This window comes from Puma concolor, chromosome A2 (assembly GCF_028749965.1).
Source record: "Puma concolor isolate L17-30 chromosome A2, mPumCon1.1.hap2, whole genome shotgun sequence".
Taxonomy (NCBI): domain Eukaryota; kingdom Metazoa; phylum Chordata; class Mammalia; order Carnivora; family Felidae; genus Puma; species Puma concolor.
Window position 1 is genome coordinate 64790088 of NC_141668.1, and position 17118 is coordinate 64807205.

The following is a 17118-nucleotide window of genomic DNA, read 5'->3' on the forward strand; positions in this document are numbered from 1 at the left end:
TGACACCTTTATAATCCTGTAATATTATAAAGACATAGTCTCATGTCAGCTATTAAATAAATTCTTCCATGGTCATAAGCATTAAGATGCCCACGAATGTCTGATATACACTCTGGGTGCCTTGCAGAAAACATGTTTAAATGGCCCTAATAACTTAGAATCATTCAAAGGAAGCATATTCCTTAGTTTCCACCAGTTTATGGCATTTTCTCAGTATTATTTTTTTTAAGACCTTGAGAGTTTTGAAGATTACTCATTAGATATTTTGTAGAATGTTCCTCAGTTTGGGCACAGCTGATATTACACAAATATTTATTTATTTTGGAGATTGTGGGTCTTGGAGAATATGACATTGATGCATCCTACCAAAGGCACCTGATAACAATATGCACTATGACTATTAGACTTAATCTTCTTACTTGTTGGAGATTGTATCTACCAGGTTTCTCCACTCTGAAGTCACTGTTTATCCCTTTATATATTATTTTCCTGTCTTTAAATTGAGTCATTAAATCCTACCCACACTAAGAGTAGGAGAATTGAACTCAATTCTCTGGAGGGAGGAGTATCAAAAATTTTGTGTATGTGTTAAAATGACCGTAATAATTAATATGCATGGGGGGGGGTACTTTGACACTATGCAACCATCCTGTTTTATCTTAAAATTTTGCATTCAATAGAGAATCTTGTTTGCAGCAATTATTACTGTTGTTTTCTAACGGTGATTTTCTCTTTCTCACACTTTTATACGTATTCTTTGGAATTCTTCTGTAAGGAAGATTTATCCTGTACTGATAGAAAACTTTTATCATCTTCCCTTTAGGTTCTTTGGCTAGTCTGATAATTAGATTGACAGAAAACAAATTAACAGAAGAAAAAATTTAATTTTGTATATGTAGCATAAAAGTGTCAAAGACATGAGAGGCTCCCTGATAGATTGTCAGGACAATTGAGGCTTATATATTATCCTCAATTAGCTAAGGAGAAGGGGGTGGTCGGAATCTGGGGCTTCAAAGGGGAGGAAGAAAATTCACAGGAAAATAGAAATGCAAATGTATGGTAAACAAATGATTGTCATGCAAAGAAGTCTTCTTTTTATTTTAATATTTATTTATTTTTGGCAGACCGCAAGCAAGGGAGGGACAGAGAGAAAGGGGGACAGAGACTCTGAAGCAGGCTCTGTGCTAACAGCAGTGAGCATTATGTGGGGGTGGAAGTCACGAACCCTGAGATCATGACCTCTGAGCCAAGGTCAGAAGTTCAATGGACTGAGCCACCCACGTGTCCTGCAGGTAAGTCTTTCTGATACAAAAAGTTATCTATGGCAATACCTCTTTCTAGTAGGCCTTCTGTGTAAATTCTTTTAGGTAGTTAAGGGAGAGGTTTTAAAATTAAACAAAAAACAAAAGAACCCTTTCCTGAGTCCACTGGGTGCTATTTACCTTTGGCTCCAAGCAATCTACATACCTTTTGGGATCATGTATTCTCCCCCATTTCTCTCTCATTTGTTTATTTAATTGTAGAGGTTAGAAAACTTTTTCTGATAAGGGCCAGAAAGTAGATATTTTAGGCTCTAAAAGCTGGATTTTGTAGTATCCAATTACTAACTTATTCTAGGACCATGTTCCAAACTTTATAACCTATTGTCATTCTGGTATCTGTTAGTCTACTCTTAATTATGTATATTTAAAGGAGTATTTAGTAATAAGGCTTATCTTTGAAAAAACTGAAGCATTTAGATATTATCTTCCTGGTATGTTTTAGTGAATGGAAGATAAAATATACTCTTAGGTTAACTTGTTGGTATTTAAAGATTTGATAATTGTGTGATATTGTTTCTTTTTTTTTTTTAATTTTTTTTTTAATGTTTATGTATTTTTGAGAGACAGAGACAGGATGCATGTGGGTTAGGGGCAGAGAGAGAGGGAGACACAGAATCCAAAGCAGGCTCCAGGCTCCAAGCTGTCAGCACAGAGCCCGACGCGGGGCTCGAACTCACAAGCTGTGAGATCATGACCTGAGCCAAAGTCGGACACTCAACCCACTGAGCTACCCAGGCACCCCGTGTGATATTTTTTCTCACTGGAAACAAAATCTCTTAAAACTTCAGCTAACTTCAGACGTTGTTTCTTATATTTTACAGATTATAAAACGAAGGCCTGAAGGGCTTAAGTAAATTGTGTGAGGTCATACGTAGGGCTGGGACCAGACTAATACTTGTGAGTTGTTTCTTCCATTACCTTTTGTTGCCAAATACAAGAAGAAATGAATATGTCATATAAAAAATGTAGGGTTAAACTATTCTTTAAAATGTTTTGCAACTAAAATGATTTAAAACTGACCATTATGTATAATATCGAAAAGAGAAAATCCTTGTCTATTTGGTCTTTATGACTGCTCACTGCTGTTATAGGTGGCGAGCAATAAAATAAGTTCACAGAAATAAAACAAGTGCTCTGGCTACCATTTATTTTGGCAATTGTCAGGAAAGATGAATTAGCCAGCACAGATTCCCCAGAGGTGGCATGATGTGTAAGACTAATAAAACGATACCTGATGATTCCCTTGGAGAAGGAAAGAATAACCTCAAAGAAGAATCAGAATTAACAAGAAATGAGACCAATCTTTCACAGCGCCATGAAGGTTAGAAAGATAAAGCTATAGTACTCTAAAAGCCATGAAATTACTTCTAAAGGCAATAATCGATTTAGTGGGAAACATTAGAAAACTACAAGTCAAAAAACAACATCAACAAGAATGGTAAGCCCTGGAGGTCACAGCCATCGAGAAAGTGCCTGGTAAATCCTGTTTCCCTCCCCCTGCTCCTCAGCCAAGATTGATTCTATGCTCAATCCTGAGCCTGAAACAACTGTTTCCTGAGGAGAAACGTTTTTACTTACTATGATTTACTTTTTCTTTACTTGCTTCTTGCAGAAAAGGAGGGAAGAGAGGAGGGAGGAAGGGAAGGAGGGAGAGATGAAGAAAGAGTGGGAGGGAGAGAAAAAAGAAGAAATGCAGCAACGGGGAAAAAAGAAAAGAAAAATAAGTCTACCACTGTCCATTTCCTTCTTTGCTTACTTTGCTAGATTGGTTGATCAAAAAGCCTTCAATGGAATAGATTAATTGTGTATTCTTGCTTTTCACAAGAATATGATTGTGTAAATCATCACAGGTAATGATTTTCTTGATCATTTCAAGTCTTTTCTGAATAGTATGCATTGCTCTGTGTTCTGATAATCTGCATCAACTCTTCTTGCATTCAACTGCCAATTTGCAACTACGTGGCTGGAACTGGAACTGGAGGGTATTATGCTAAGTGAAATTAGTCAGTCAGAGAAAGACAAAAATCATAAGACTTCACTCATATGAGGACTTTAAGAGACAAAACAGATGAACATAAGGGAAGGGAAACAAAAATAATATAAAAACAGGAAGGGGGACAAAACAGAAGAGACTCATAAATATGGAGAACAAACTGAGGGTTTGAGGGAGGGGTTGTGGGACGGGGGATGGGCTAAATGGGTAAGGGGCATTAAGAAATCTACTCCTGAAATCACTGTTGCACTATATGCTAACTAATTTGGATGTAAATTTAAAAAAATAAAATAAAAAATAAAACAAGTTAAAATAAACAAAATTTCAATTTATAATTGGTTATTTAGCTGACGCTTCACCGTGCCTATTCAGCCTGTTCGGCTGGCACTGGAGACTGAGATGGAAGACAGTCTCAGTGTTCACGCCAAGCAGTGATGTTTTGGTGAGTGGTTCTTTAATTCATTTGCGATCATCATTTCCTATACCAGGTAGAACTGCTCCAGACATTGGCTAGGGAAATGTAGCCAACTTAGAATGATAATTTTCTGTCATATCTAAGTTTTATGAAACGAACACATATTTTCTTTGATAATTACCGTAATATTAAACGCTAAAAAAATTAAAGGCATCAAAACAAATTTAGATGATTAAAAATGAGAAAGTGTAAGTTTTGTTTCTTTAATTTTGTTTGTACAACTTAATTTTTGTCCAATAATACAGCTTTTTGATTGACTCTTCTATACACTTCTCAACTCTCCTTACCCCCAAGTCGTATTACCCAGAGACAAGCACTTTAACTCACCTCACTGCTTTTCCTAGTTCTTTAGTCTACATTTCAAAGTAACAAGTACATAGTGATATTTCCCGATTTTTAGTGCAGATATCTATTGAATCCCTCCTTAGAGGAGGTTTTATTTTTTTCTCTTTGGCTCCTCCCTTCCCGTCACACAAATTTTTCCTATTCCCATGGTTCCAGTACACATATTCACAATCATTGGTTGAATCAACATTAGCATTGGCAGTATTTAGGAATACCTAAATATCAATCACAACAAAAGGCTATAGATTTTCTAGCCACATAAAATATTACTTTGGTTTATCTTCTGAGAAAGAGATTGTGTTGATTGCCTTCCATTGGTCACTTTGGTTTCTTCCTGTGGTAACCTTAAAAGATGTTTGTCCATTTCCTCAAAGAGAATGTATTCAGAGAGAAGTAGTGAGAAAAACAGATTTTACTAAAAACCCATTAGTGGTGTTGGGGAGGAAGAATTTCCTCTGGCTTTCAAGGTCCTAACTCAACTTAGAATCAAATTGACATGAGACAGATTAACAGGAGAAAGTCAAATTTAATAGTGTATGTGTGGGGAATCCACATATAAATGGAAATTCCCAAGCAATGTGATGTTTATAAGATCTAAGGAGAAGGGGAAGGATCTCAGGATACAAAGGGGCAAAAGACCATTAGCAGGAAGGTGAAAAGGGGAGGTTTGAAAAACAAAGATGCCCTATTATGCAGATAGGTTTCTTAGGTAAAGAGGAATCTCTGTTAATAGCTCTTTTCCTGGTAAAGCAGACAGTTGAGGGAGAGGTAAAGAGACTTTTCTGAATTTGGTGGGTTTGGATTGGTTTTAACTCAAAATGCTAACGCCACAGTCCCCATCTTGGGGTGTCCTACCCCTGGCCCCTATAGGAGAGAAGGCTTTAAAAGGGCATAGGTCATGTACTATATACCACACAATATTTTCACCTCTCTAAAAATCAGTTCTCATGTCTTTTTTCTCAGTTGCCAAACAGTAAAGATCTCTCTGTTTTGCCTCCCTCCTAATAATTTATGTAGTTCTCTGTGCATAGAACTCCCTCTAATTCTCCCATTTTTTGCTTTTAACTTAATCCTTTCTTATGCTATATATTTTAGTCCTCTTCAGACTTCTCTGCCTTTGCATCCTTAGAAACAAAATATAACATCAATGTCATGTCTGTGAAATAGCTTTGTGTCAGTTAGGGTAGGCTATGTTATTCTTTGGTGATGAATAACCCCTAAATATCAGGTACTTAATATTTAAAAACAAATTTCTTGCGTATGGTACATGTGCATTTTTTTTTAACGTTTAATTATTTTTGAGACAGAGAGAGACAGAGCATGAACGGGGGAGGGTCAGAGAGAGAGGAAGACACAGAATCGGAAGCAGGATCCAGGCTCCCAGCCATCAGCCCAGAGCCCGACGCGGGGCTCGAACTCACGGACCGCGAGATCGTGACCTGAGTCGAAGTTGGGAGGGGGTAGCTGCATCAGGTGGATCCATATTTCCATGATCACTGCAACCGCAAGAAAGGTGCCACGTCATTTCTGCTCACATTTTCTTAGAAAAGACAAATCACATATCCACACGTAGCTTCCATAGCGGCAAGGAAGTGTACTACTTACCCTACCCCATGCCAGGAAGGACAGATGACAGCCTTAACCACTATAGTGAATATAGAGATGCTACATTGAGAACCAAGGAGCTCTTATAAATAACATATATTTTTAAAAAAATTATCTGTGAAAACAACTTTTTCTTCCATTACATACATTTGGGAAGCTTCTAGGAAAGAGGAGGGCCCACATAACCTGAGTCACTTCTGACTAACTCAGCAATTGGAAGATATTATTTCCTTCATTTTGAAATGTCTTCAGAAAATATCCTTTTATGGAATGGCTGCGTGGCTCAGTCAGTTAAGCGTCCTTCTCTTGATCTCTGCTCAAGTTATGATCTCATGGTTGGTGGGATCAAGCCCCATGTTAGGCTCCACGCTGACAGTGCAGACCCTGCTCGCGATCCCCCCCCCCCTCTCTGCCCTTCCCCCAAGTGCTCTCTGTGTCTCTCAGAATAAATAAATAAACTTAAAAAACATATATCCTTTTATCAGTTTACTTTAAATTCTTTAATTAATAAATGAATTAAAAATACTAAAAAAATGATTTAAATCTTACAAAAGGTGATATTCTAACTTTTGAGACCTGAATATAAATTTAAGACAAAAACATTAATTATTATACATATAGTTGGTTTTTTGTGGGGGAAGAAAAATAATTTTCCCTTACCCTTTTAGACTCTTGGCTGAGACACCCCCCAACCCTACCCCCTCAAATAAGTGATAGATTAACAGGATAAAAACAATTTTAATAACATGTATACCTCCTGTATACATGGAAAAAACCCAGTAAAACTAAGTAACTCTGTGAAATGGCCCAAGTCACCACCTTAAATAATATGTTCAACTAAAAACAAAACAAAATAAAACAAAAACAAACAAAAAACCAGGATGTTGGGAAGAAGGGAGAGTCAGTCATGACAGGTTACCAAGCAAAGCACTGTAAACCAAGGTAATGTTCTTATGCAGATTTAGGCTTTTGCCTTCTCCACTGATAAGAGTTTCTGCAGATTTAGAGTCATCCTTCTCCTCCTGGTACAGAGAGACAGACACCCTGGCAAATGGAGATTTCCCTTATAAATGTAAATGTCTCTTGCAAAAAGGTTTACTTGGTTTACAGAGCTTTCCTTTGTCTGCAGTTTAAAAAAAAATAAGCTTAAAATAATCCTTATGTCAAAGAGACGTATTTTGGGGTAGTGAAATCTGCTACCCTTTATTACTATACCACGTTTAGGTTTTAATTATTAAAAATCTAAAATAATACTTATGTAATATTGAAAACATTGAAAATACTGAATATAAACTTGCCTCAGAGAGTAAAATTCTAGTCAGAAACTGAATGCCAACCAATATCATACATTAACTTTAGGGCCTTGAAAAAAAGGATATTGGTATAACGATAATCTAGGTCTTTACTCACAGCAGAATATATTTCTAATTCAAGTAACTATCATTTCAGGTCCAGTAAGCAAATAGAGACTACCCATTCATTTCATGCAAACCTCTCATAAGCTGCCTGTGGAAACAAATGTCTCTCATTGCTCAACTAGGTTGGGTTCAAGCTGGTGACTTGGAGGGGAAAGGTTATGGATTCTGTTATCAATCATCTAAGCTACTCATTCCTCAAGCAGAAAAGCACTGGCTCAGACAAGAGAGGGAGAATTATTTGACTCAGTTTATTAACACATGATACTACTCTGTTGGCAAATATCTTCCTGAATAAAATAAGAACAGTATAAAAAACAACATCCTTTTTTTATCGTAACATAAGGAACTTATGTGAAGAAAATGTGCCAGTTACAATGTTCTGCAAATTGCTATAAATTGTTAGTGAGAAAATTCATTTGTAATTCCTAGGTATCTCCTCTTGTCTGTGACTGTCAAACAATGACAGTATGATGGATTGTGTCACCATAAGCAGATCCCCCATGCACATAGTCTCTGGTCTCTGTCGGATAACATTACAAGCCTGACTTTTATACTCACTGTTAACATACTTGGGGAACAAGTTATTTTACTTTTCTGCCACACTGTTTTCTATTTCTTTGTATTAAATATACATTGGAGAGTAAAAAATGATGGTTGAGATGTAGCTGACAGAGAAGTCACAAGCTGTAGTTTGGAATACTTGTTAATTCATGGGATAATTCACTTTAAAAATTTCTTAAAACAGAATACAGAAAGATAAAGACAATATAGTTTTGTGATTAGTTAGCATTAAATTTTCAATAAAAGTTTGAAATGTACTCGTGTTTTTCTGTGAGATACTTGGAACTTCTCAAAGTACTATGGCAGAATATTTTTTTTCCTGAAAGGATTCCAAAATGATTTCAACTACAGTTTTATGCCAAATTGGTCAACTGCTTACTTTTTACCATGTGGTATTCTAGATTATGGAAATGAACAAAACCAAGTTACCAGTATTTATGTGACTTGTATTCTACCTAAAAGACAATATACATGGGTAATAGGTGATAATGATTTAGACAGACCGGGTTCTAGGACCCAGAGGGGCTCCCGCAGGACCAGCGAAGAGTACCCTTGATTTCACGCATGATAGAAATCAAATGCAAGCCAAAAGGAAGTGAGATCAGAGTTTATTGAAGATATTTAGATAGTGTAGATATAGACAGAGCATCTGGGAGATGTGGAAAGGAAAGGAGAGAGAGTCTAATTTTTGTTTGGGGTCTGGGGTTTTTATTCAGGATTGTGATTTGGTGTACATGTCCTCTCAGGCATCAAGGAACTGGTCAGAACAAAAACTAGAGTCCAGGTGTCCTCCATAAGTCGCTTATTCCTTGCAGCCAGGGTGTCTTGGGTGTCTAGATATCTAGTCCCAGTGGTCTGGAATACACACAGGATGGCCTAACCTAGTTATTCTCAACTGGTCATTCCTCAGATGTTATCAATGTGCTGGAAGTCTCCAAAGAAATCATTAACTCCTGATCCTTACAAAGAGGGCATACATTATTGGTACTATGAGACATGTGGAAGGCAAGGGTACAGGTCCTGGAATGAATAGAGGCAGGAAAACAACAGAACTTCATAAGGTTCATTCAGATTCCCTATTTCAATAATAATATTTTTTGGGGGGGCCAGGGGGTTGGTTCTTAAGTTTACTTGTTTATTTTGAGATAGAGAGTGAGCAGGGAAGGGGAAGAGAGAAAGAATCCCAAGCAGGCTCTGTGCTGTTAGTAGAGTCCAATGTGGGGCTCAGACTCATGAACTGTGAGATAATGACCTGAGCCAAAACCAAAAGTCAGACACTTAGCCAACTGAACCACCCAGGCTCCCCTATTTTTGTTTTTTAAATGTTTATTTATTTATTTTTAGAAAGAGCACAAGTGAGAGTGAGGGAGGGAGGGGCAGAGAGAGAAGAGAATCCCAAGCAGGCTCTGCACTGTCAGCATAGAGCCCAAAACTGGGCTCTAATCTCATGACCTGAGCTGAAATCAAGAGTTGAATGCTCAACTGGCGTCCAGATAATGATAGTTTTAATAAGTACTATAAAAAAAAATAAAACCTAAGGCAGGTGAAATAGGAGTCATACAGTTTTCTAACTTAGATGGTCATTCATAAAAGGGGTTTTACGAAGAGATAACATGTGAGTAGAAGTTTAGGGAAAAAAAAAGAATGCAAGTTGTGAGAATAAGGGGAGACTATTTAAGACAGAAAGGATACCAAACTGAAGGACAATAGTAGAGAATTTGCTTGGAGTGTTCAAGAACTGGCAAGAAGATCAGTATGGCTGGAGCAAAATGATTAAGGGAAGAAGAAGTAGGATATGGTATAATGGGCCAGATCACTTGGGACTCCAAATCATCTAAATGACTTGGATTTTGTTTCAATCTCATGGTAATATTTGAAAGACTTGAGAGCAGGATATTGATCAGTGATTTACCTGCTAAAGGATCTCTCTGGCCTCTAGAGGGTCAAGAATTGAAGAAAAGAAGTTATTACAGGAGCACAGGCAAATGATTAGAACCAAATGATTATAACCAGTATTACTTTTCTGGACATAAGTATAAGGCTGATAGGATTTTTCAGTCTGAGACGCACAAAGCCATCAAGAATGGTTCTCCGATTTTTTTTGTTTTTAATCTGTTTTGGTTCCACAATGTTTTAACTGATCAGCTGGGGTGAATGGTGGGGTCATCAACTTAGATAAGGAATACTAGAAGATGCATATTTGAATGTTAGGGGGATCACTACTCTTGGACAGTCTAAATTTGTGAGAAGATGCTTATTAAATCCCTATATTTATTTTCTATGGTACATAAAAAATCGCCACAAATTTAGTGACTTAAAACAACATAAATTAGAGTGCCTGGGCTCTCCTGTCAGCCCAAAGCCCACTTTGCATCCTCTGTCCCCCTCTCTCTTGCCCCTTCTCTGCTCACACGTTCTCTCTTTCTCTCTCAAAAATAAATAAATAAATACATAAATAAATAAAACAATTTTAAAAACCACACAAATTACTATTTCACAATTTTTGTGAGGTTGGAATCTCCACATGGCTTAGCTGGGCTCTCCACGAGCCTGCAAACAGGTATCAGCCAGCTGGGTTCTCATCTTGACCTGATCTGGGGAGAACTCTGTCTGCCTCCAAGCTCACTCAGGTTTTTGGCAGACTTCATTTTCTTGCAGCCTAATGACTTTTGGGATCCTGCTTTTTTAAAATTAGCAAGGTTAGGGGCACCTGGGTGGCTCAGTTGGTTAACATGTCCAACTCTTGATTTTGGCTCAGGTCATGATCTTGCAGTTCATGAAATTGAGTGCTGTGTCTGACTCTCAGGGAGGAAAGCCTGCTTGGGATTCTCTCTCTCCCTCCCTCTGCTCCTTCCCTGCTCTCTCTCTCTCTCTCAAAGCAAATACATAAACTTTTAAAAAAATAGCAAAGTTATATACAATGGAATATTGTTTAGCCATCAAAAAGAATGAAATCATGCCATATGCAACAATGTGGATGGAGCTAGAGTGTATTATGCTAAGCAAAATAAGTCAGTCAGAAAAACAAATATCATATGATTTCACTCATGCGGAATTTAAGAAATAAAATAGATGAACATATGGGAAGGAAAAAAAAAAAAGAGGGAAGCAAACCATAAGAGATAAGGATAGAGAACAAATTGAGGGTGATGGAGGGAGGCGGGTGGGGGGGTAGGCTAAGTTGTTTATGGGTATTAATGAGGGCACTTGTGATGAGCATTGGATGTTATATGTACATGATGAATCACTATATTCTGCACCTGAAACCAATTTTACCACATATGTTAAATTACTAGAATTTAACTTAAAACTTGAAAAAACCCCATAAAATCAGCAAGGGAAGCACGATTCTAGAACAAGTCAGCTAGCAGGATGGAGACTTATATTATGTAACATAATTACAACAGTGATATCCCAGTATCTTTGCCATATTCAAGTCACAGATCCTGCCCCCACAGATCCCCACAGATCCAGGGGAAGGAACAGCAGACCTGGAGATATAAATTTGAGTTATCAAAGTATTGATGTAAAGCTTTGGGTCTGGATGAAAATACAATCTATAATGACATGGAAATGATAGATATTTTATTTTAATAGACATATAGAGCATTCCAGTCAGCTAGATTAAAAAAAAGGGGGGATTCAGAAAAAATTCTTGGACAGTTTTATTAACGGATCAGTTCTTGCCTGCCTTATTAGGGCTACTGCCCTTGGCTATTACCAGATGTTTAGAAGGTACCACACAAACACTGAACTCTAAAAAAGGTCATCTCCCTTTATCCCTACAATAAACTAATATTACATCGTTTTAGACGATGAGAAAACTAATGCTCTAGATCACACAGCCATTAAAGATACAGTCAGTGAATGTGGTGTGACTCCATAATCTATACACTTAACCACATCCTTTGTGATGTTTCGCTTTGTGTCCAACTTGCCTGGATAAGATCCTCTTCTGATCACCGATTGGTATTCTTTATGTCTACATAGGTTTGCTGTTCTCCTTGATTTGTTTTCTCTTGTCCTCCATCCAGATCATCTCAACTGACTCCCTCCTTCCCTTTGGGAGCTATCACCTGATGTCTTAGTAGGCCACAACTGCTCTAAAATTGCATAATAGACATGATCTTTTGTAAACATTAGCCTTTTCATTAAATACTAAAATATCTGAGGAATTCAAAACTGAATGAAGTTAGTGCACAAGAAGGACTCAGAGAAAAATCTATTATTTTGAATCTGAAGAAGAAAAGGAAATCCCAGGAGAAAGAAGTATTTTTGAGAAGGAAAGAAAGAAGTAAACATACTCATTGTTCTTACAATTATTATGGAAGTAGGTTATATTCTTTATATGAAAGAATAACCAAGGAATTGTGTCTTGAAGAATGAATTTACTTTCTTAGTACAAAAAAAAAAATGATACAAAATGTGTTTCTCAATTATAGTGGAATGCTTTATGGTGGAAATTTTAGTTGATTCCTTTATTTTTTATTTTGCACTTGCTCCTGGTGAATGGTTATAACTAATACATATTATATAATGCCTTCGTTTCTGTGGTTCAAATCATATGTAGGATGTGGTTTAGTATATCTCTTTTACCTTGACTCAGTATTAGCATAAAAATGTTTCTATTGAATATTCAAATCAAGGTGTACAAGAACACAATTTCTTTTCTCACTAAAAAGCAGTATAAGGTAAAACAAAATTATTCTAGTTTTAAAAGAAATTTACACTCGATTTTCCTGTGGAAAACCCTAATCCAGTTTTTCTGCATAAATAAAATACACATTTTATAGAGTATACGAGAACACAATAAAATCTGCTGATGAAAAAAATCTGCCTTATGCCTGTGGTGTCATACCTTCAGATTCAGGATTATTTCCACAGGGGTGTGACATCTTTATAGAACAGTTTCAGTTGCAAAGAAGTATATAATTAAGATTATGGAAGATTGGTAGCTAAACACCAGAAATGCAACAGCACCTTTAGTAAAATGTCTTGTACACCTAGGACTGCTGTCACTAAGGACCACAAACTGGATGGCTCAAAACAACAAGCAGTTTCTTGCCTCGAAGCTCGGCCGGGCGGGGGCCTGGGAGGGGCAAGAGTGTTGCGCAGGCGGAATGTGCAGAAATCTGCAGTCAAGCAAGGTGTTGGCAAGGCCATGCTCTCTCTGAGGGTGCGCCGAAAGTAACTTCCCCTGCCTTTCTTAGGAAGCTCACTTCTTGTAGCCTGCGCTGTTCGCAGGCTTGTAGTAGATACATCGCTCTGATCTTTGGTCTTCACGTGACATGATCCCTGTGTATCTTTGCATCCTCTTCCTTCTATTTGTGTCTGTCTTTGTGTCCAAATTTCCCCTTTTCACAAGGGCACCAGTCATGCTCACAAGGCTGAGTATGATGACCTTATTTAAACTTGTTGACCTTGTAAAGACTTTTATTTCTAAGTAAGCTTACATTTGGAGGTATTGAGGGTTAGAATTTCAACCTATCTTTTGTGCGTATGCAACTCAACACATAATGTATGTATAAAGTTGCACAATTAAAATCATAGTTTAAAACATTTGTGCTGAAATATTGAATGCAGACTGCCATTGAAATTCATGTCCTCATGTTTACTACTTCATGCAGACTCACCACATCATTTAACTTACTTTTAATTGAACTGTTCCAGATTCCTATATATTATTGAAATACATTTCTTTTTCATTTTTTTCATATAATTCAACATGACAGAACATAGCCTCAAAGAGAAATTATTGGTATTATCTCAACAATAATCTAGAGAAAAGATGCCATAAGCAGTAAGCAACAAATATTTATCACAGAACTGTAACAATGAAATGAAGATCCAGAATTATGAGCAATACTAGGCATTAATTTATATTAAAATACATATTAAAGTAAATCACCTGGTTAAGATTAGTTTACATGTGAGTTTAGCTATAGGCATAAGTTTAAAAAGCTAATTATAAAGTTAAAAAGGTAATTCCCAGACTCCAAGTCTATTTTATGTTTTTATATTTATACAGTAGTTTAGAAACAAATTATTAATGTTTATAATTATAAAAACTCGTAGAAATTGGATGAGTTGTTATTAAGTATGCATTTCATCTGTGAAGCAAAATTCTGTCTTAGTACATTCCGCCTCGATTAGAGGTGTCCCTACAGAATGACTTTGAACACTTGTTAGGGACATGCTGCCACTGCTGCTGCTACTATCACTATTTACTACTACTACTACTACTACTACTACTACTAACACTTGGATAGCAGTTTTATCTTTCACTTAATTGTCCTGACAACACCATGAGGTAGCTTTTATCACTGTCTGAAAAATACAGGTAAGGAAAAGGAGGCACAGAAAGATTAAGTGACTTGCCCAAGGTCACACAGCAATTTGTTAAATCTGGAATTAGAAACTAGATGGTCTGATTTCAGAGGCCATCTAATAATTACAGTTATGACAGAGTATTACAAATAATCCATGTGAAATTATGACTCATCATGCTTTTTGGTTGCGATTTTCCTTGATAATTATTATTTTAAATATAATATGGTTTGTCTTTTGACGAAAGAAGTAGAAATTGAGGCCTTATTTTAAAAAAAATTAGCTAATTCTTCTTTGCCAATGTTTACCTTAGTTGATTTTTAGATTTTAGTCGTAAAATGGAGATTAAAGCATGTATTTTGAGCTCTGCCTTGGATCTTTGTGTAAGGTAGTGACTAAAACATATAAAGATTCCTGACCATGTAATTAATTATATCCTAGTGAGAGAAGAGTGTGCCAGCCTCTTAAATCTGTAAAAACTCTTTTTTTGTGTGTGTGTGGTATCCATTCATTGCATTACATTGCTTCTACAGTTTTTTTTTTTAAATTTTTTTTTTCAACGTTTATTTATTTTTGGGACAGAGAGAGACAGAGCATGAACGGGCGAGGGGCAGAGAGAGAGGGAGACACAGAATCGGAAACAGGCTCCAGGCTCTGAGCCATCAGCCCAGGGCCCGACGCGGGGCTCGAACTCACGGACCGCGAGATCGTGACCTGGCTGAAGTCGGACGCTTAACCGACTGCGCCACCCAGGCGCCCCTGCTTCTACAGTTTTGAAGCACTTGGCTATTTTTGCATTTTGATGGAAAATTTTGAGTTTGTAATAAGAAAGTTCACTTATCTTGTGTCAGACTAGAAATTGACTAGTTATTTAGATTATTAATTTACAAATTGCCTTAATTCAGTAGCATGAGATAATGAATTACTCTAAAATATTTTAATTTTAATGTTTTTTTTAATTATGAATTATCCCAAGAATAGTGAAGTTTATAGATACCAACAGTGTTTTATACTGAAAGTTCAAATTCATTGGTCTCAATCTTCTAATGTTTTGAAGAATACATCTTTGGATGATTCTAGATATATGTACATCATTTTAATATCAGAATTATAGAGTACATTCCTATATAAAATTTTATGACTAAAATTTAATTTTTTAATGGAATAAGTCATATATACATTATTAAGCTGTCTTGAGCTTGTTTATCATAGTAACCTGATTTAAAGGCATAGATATAACTGGGAGAAATGAGTGGTCCTCAAAAGACTTCCAAGTAGCAAGCTTACTACCAACAAAGTGTTACTGAGGGGATACGTTTCTGTCCAACAAGACCAGTTGTTTATTTTACTCATTTTTGTCGTTTTTTACGTTTTTATTTTAATTTCAGTTAGTTAACATACAGTGCTATATTAGTTTCAGGTATACGATATAGTGATTCAATACTTCTCTATGACACCTAGTGCTCATCGCAAGCGCCCTCTTTAATGCCCATCACCTGTTTCCTCTATCCTCCCACCCACCTCCCCTGTGGTAACCATTAGTTTGTTCTCTATAGTTAAGAGTCTATTTCTTGATTTGTCTCTTTCTCTGCTATTTTTTTTTCCCTCTGTGTGTTTGTTTTGTTTCTTAAATGCCACACGTGAGTGAAATCATATGGTATTTGTCTTTCTCTTACTTGTTGCGCTCAGTAGTATACTCTAGCTCCATCCATGCCATTGCAAGTGGCAAGATTTCTATCTTATTTATGGCTGAATAATATTCCATCATATAGATACCACATCTTCTTTATCCATTCATTTATTGATGGGCTGAATCTGTAGCTCAGCTATTGTAAATAATGCTATTAGAAACATAGAGGTGCATGTATCTCTTTGAATTAGTATTCATATATTCTTTGGGTCAATACCTAGGAGTGTAATTGCTGCATTATAAGGAAGTTCTATTTTTAACTTTTTGAGGAAACTCCATACTGTTTTCCACAGTGGCTGCACCAGTTTGCTTTCCTACCAACAGTACACAAGTGTCCGGTTTTGTCCACATCCTCACCAACACCTGTTGTTCCTTGTGTTGTTGATTCTAGCCATTCTGACAGGTGTGAGGTGATATCTCATTGTAGTTGAGATATGTTATTCAATCTTTATGCAGTAGAATCTGCTATAATGAAGGGGAGAAAAATGATCATCTCCAAATATAAGTTATCTCAGTTTTTGTTTGGATTTTATTTTATTTTATTATTTTTTTTAATATATGAAATTTATTGTCAAATTGGTTTCCATACAACACTCAGTGCTCATCCCAAAAGATGCCCTCTTCAATACCCATCTCAGTTTTTTTTTTTTTTAATGTTTATTCGGTTTTGAGAGAGAGAGAGAGACAGAGACAGAGAGACAGAGGGCAAGTGGGGGAGGGGCAGAGAGCGAGGGAGACACGAAATCTAAAGCAGGCTCCAGGCTCTGAGCTGTCAGCTGACAGCAGACAGCTCAGAGCCTGATGGGGGCTTCAACTCACAAACTGTAAGATCATGATCTCAGCTGAAGTCAGATGCTTAACTGACTCAGCCACCCAGGCACCCCTAAGTTATCTCAGTTTGTATGGTATTAACTAGTTCTATTATTTAGGGCATTTACCCTGGAATTTCTTTTATGTTTTAGTATGTGCTCTATGAAGAAAATGGGATTGAATGCTTCTGTTTTTTTTTCAACGTTTTTTTTTTTTTATTTTTTTTTATTTTTGGGACAGAGAGAGACAGAGCATGAACGGGGGAGGGTCAGAGAGAGGGAGACACAGAATCGGAAACAGGCTCCAGGCTCCGAGCCATCAGCCCAGAGCCCGACGCGGGGCTCGAGCTCACGGACCGCGAGATCGTGACCTGGCTGAAGTCGGACGCTCAACTGACTGCGCCACCCAGGCGCCCCGAATGCTTCTGTTTTTTAAATTATAGTCATCTTTTTCTCATTATTTTTGCTTCCAATACTGTTCCAGAATCTTAAAAAAGAAAAAGAAAGTTAACTCAGTTTTCAGAATTATGCATTTGAGCATAATTTGAGCTAGCCCCTCAAAAAACACAGGGA

The 17118-nt window shown here is 36.9% G+C and overlaps 1 long non-coding RNA gene across 3 annotated transcripts in view; it reads left to right on the forward strand.

The window, feature by feature from the left end:
• Positions 1-17118, forward strand: part of LOC147583236 (uncharacterized) — a 95808-nt gene that overhangs the window by 42829 nt on the left and 35861 nt on the right. For all 3 annotated transcript variants that reach the window (XR_015246674.1, XR_015246680.1, XR_015246677.1), the window contains exon 2: positions 1125-1292. This is a non-coding gene — a long non-coding RNA (uncharacterized LOC147583236). The remainder of the gene's footprint in view (positions 1-1124; positions 1293-17118) is intronic.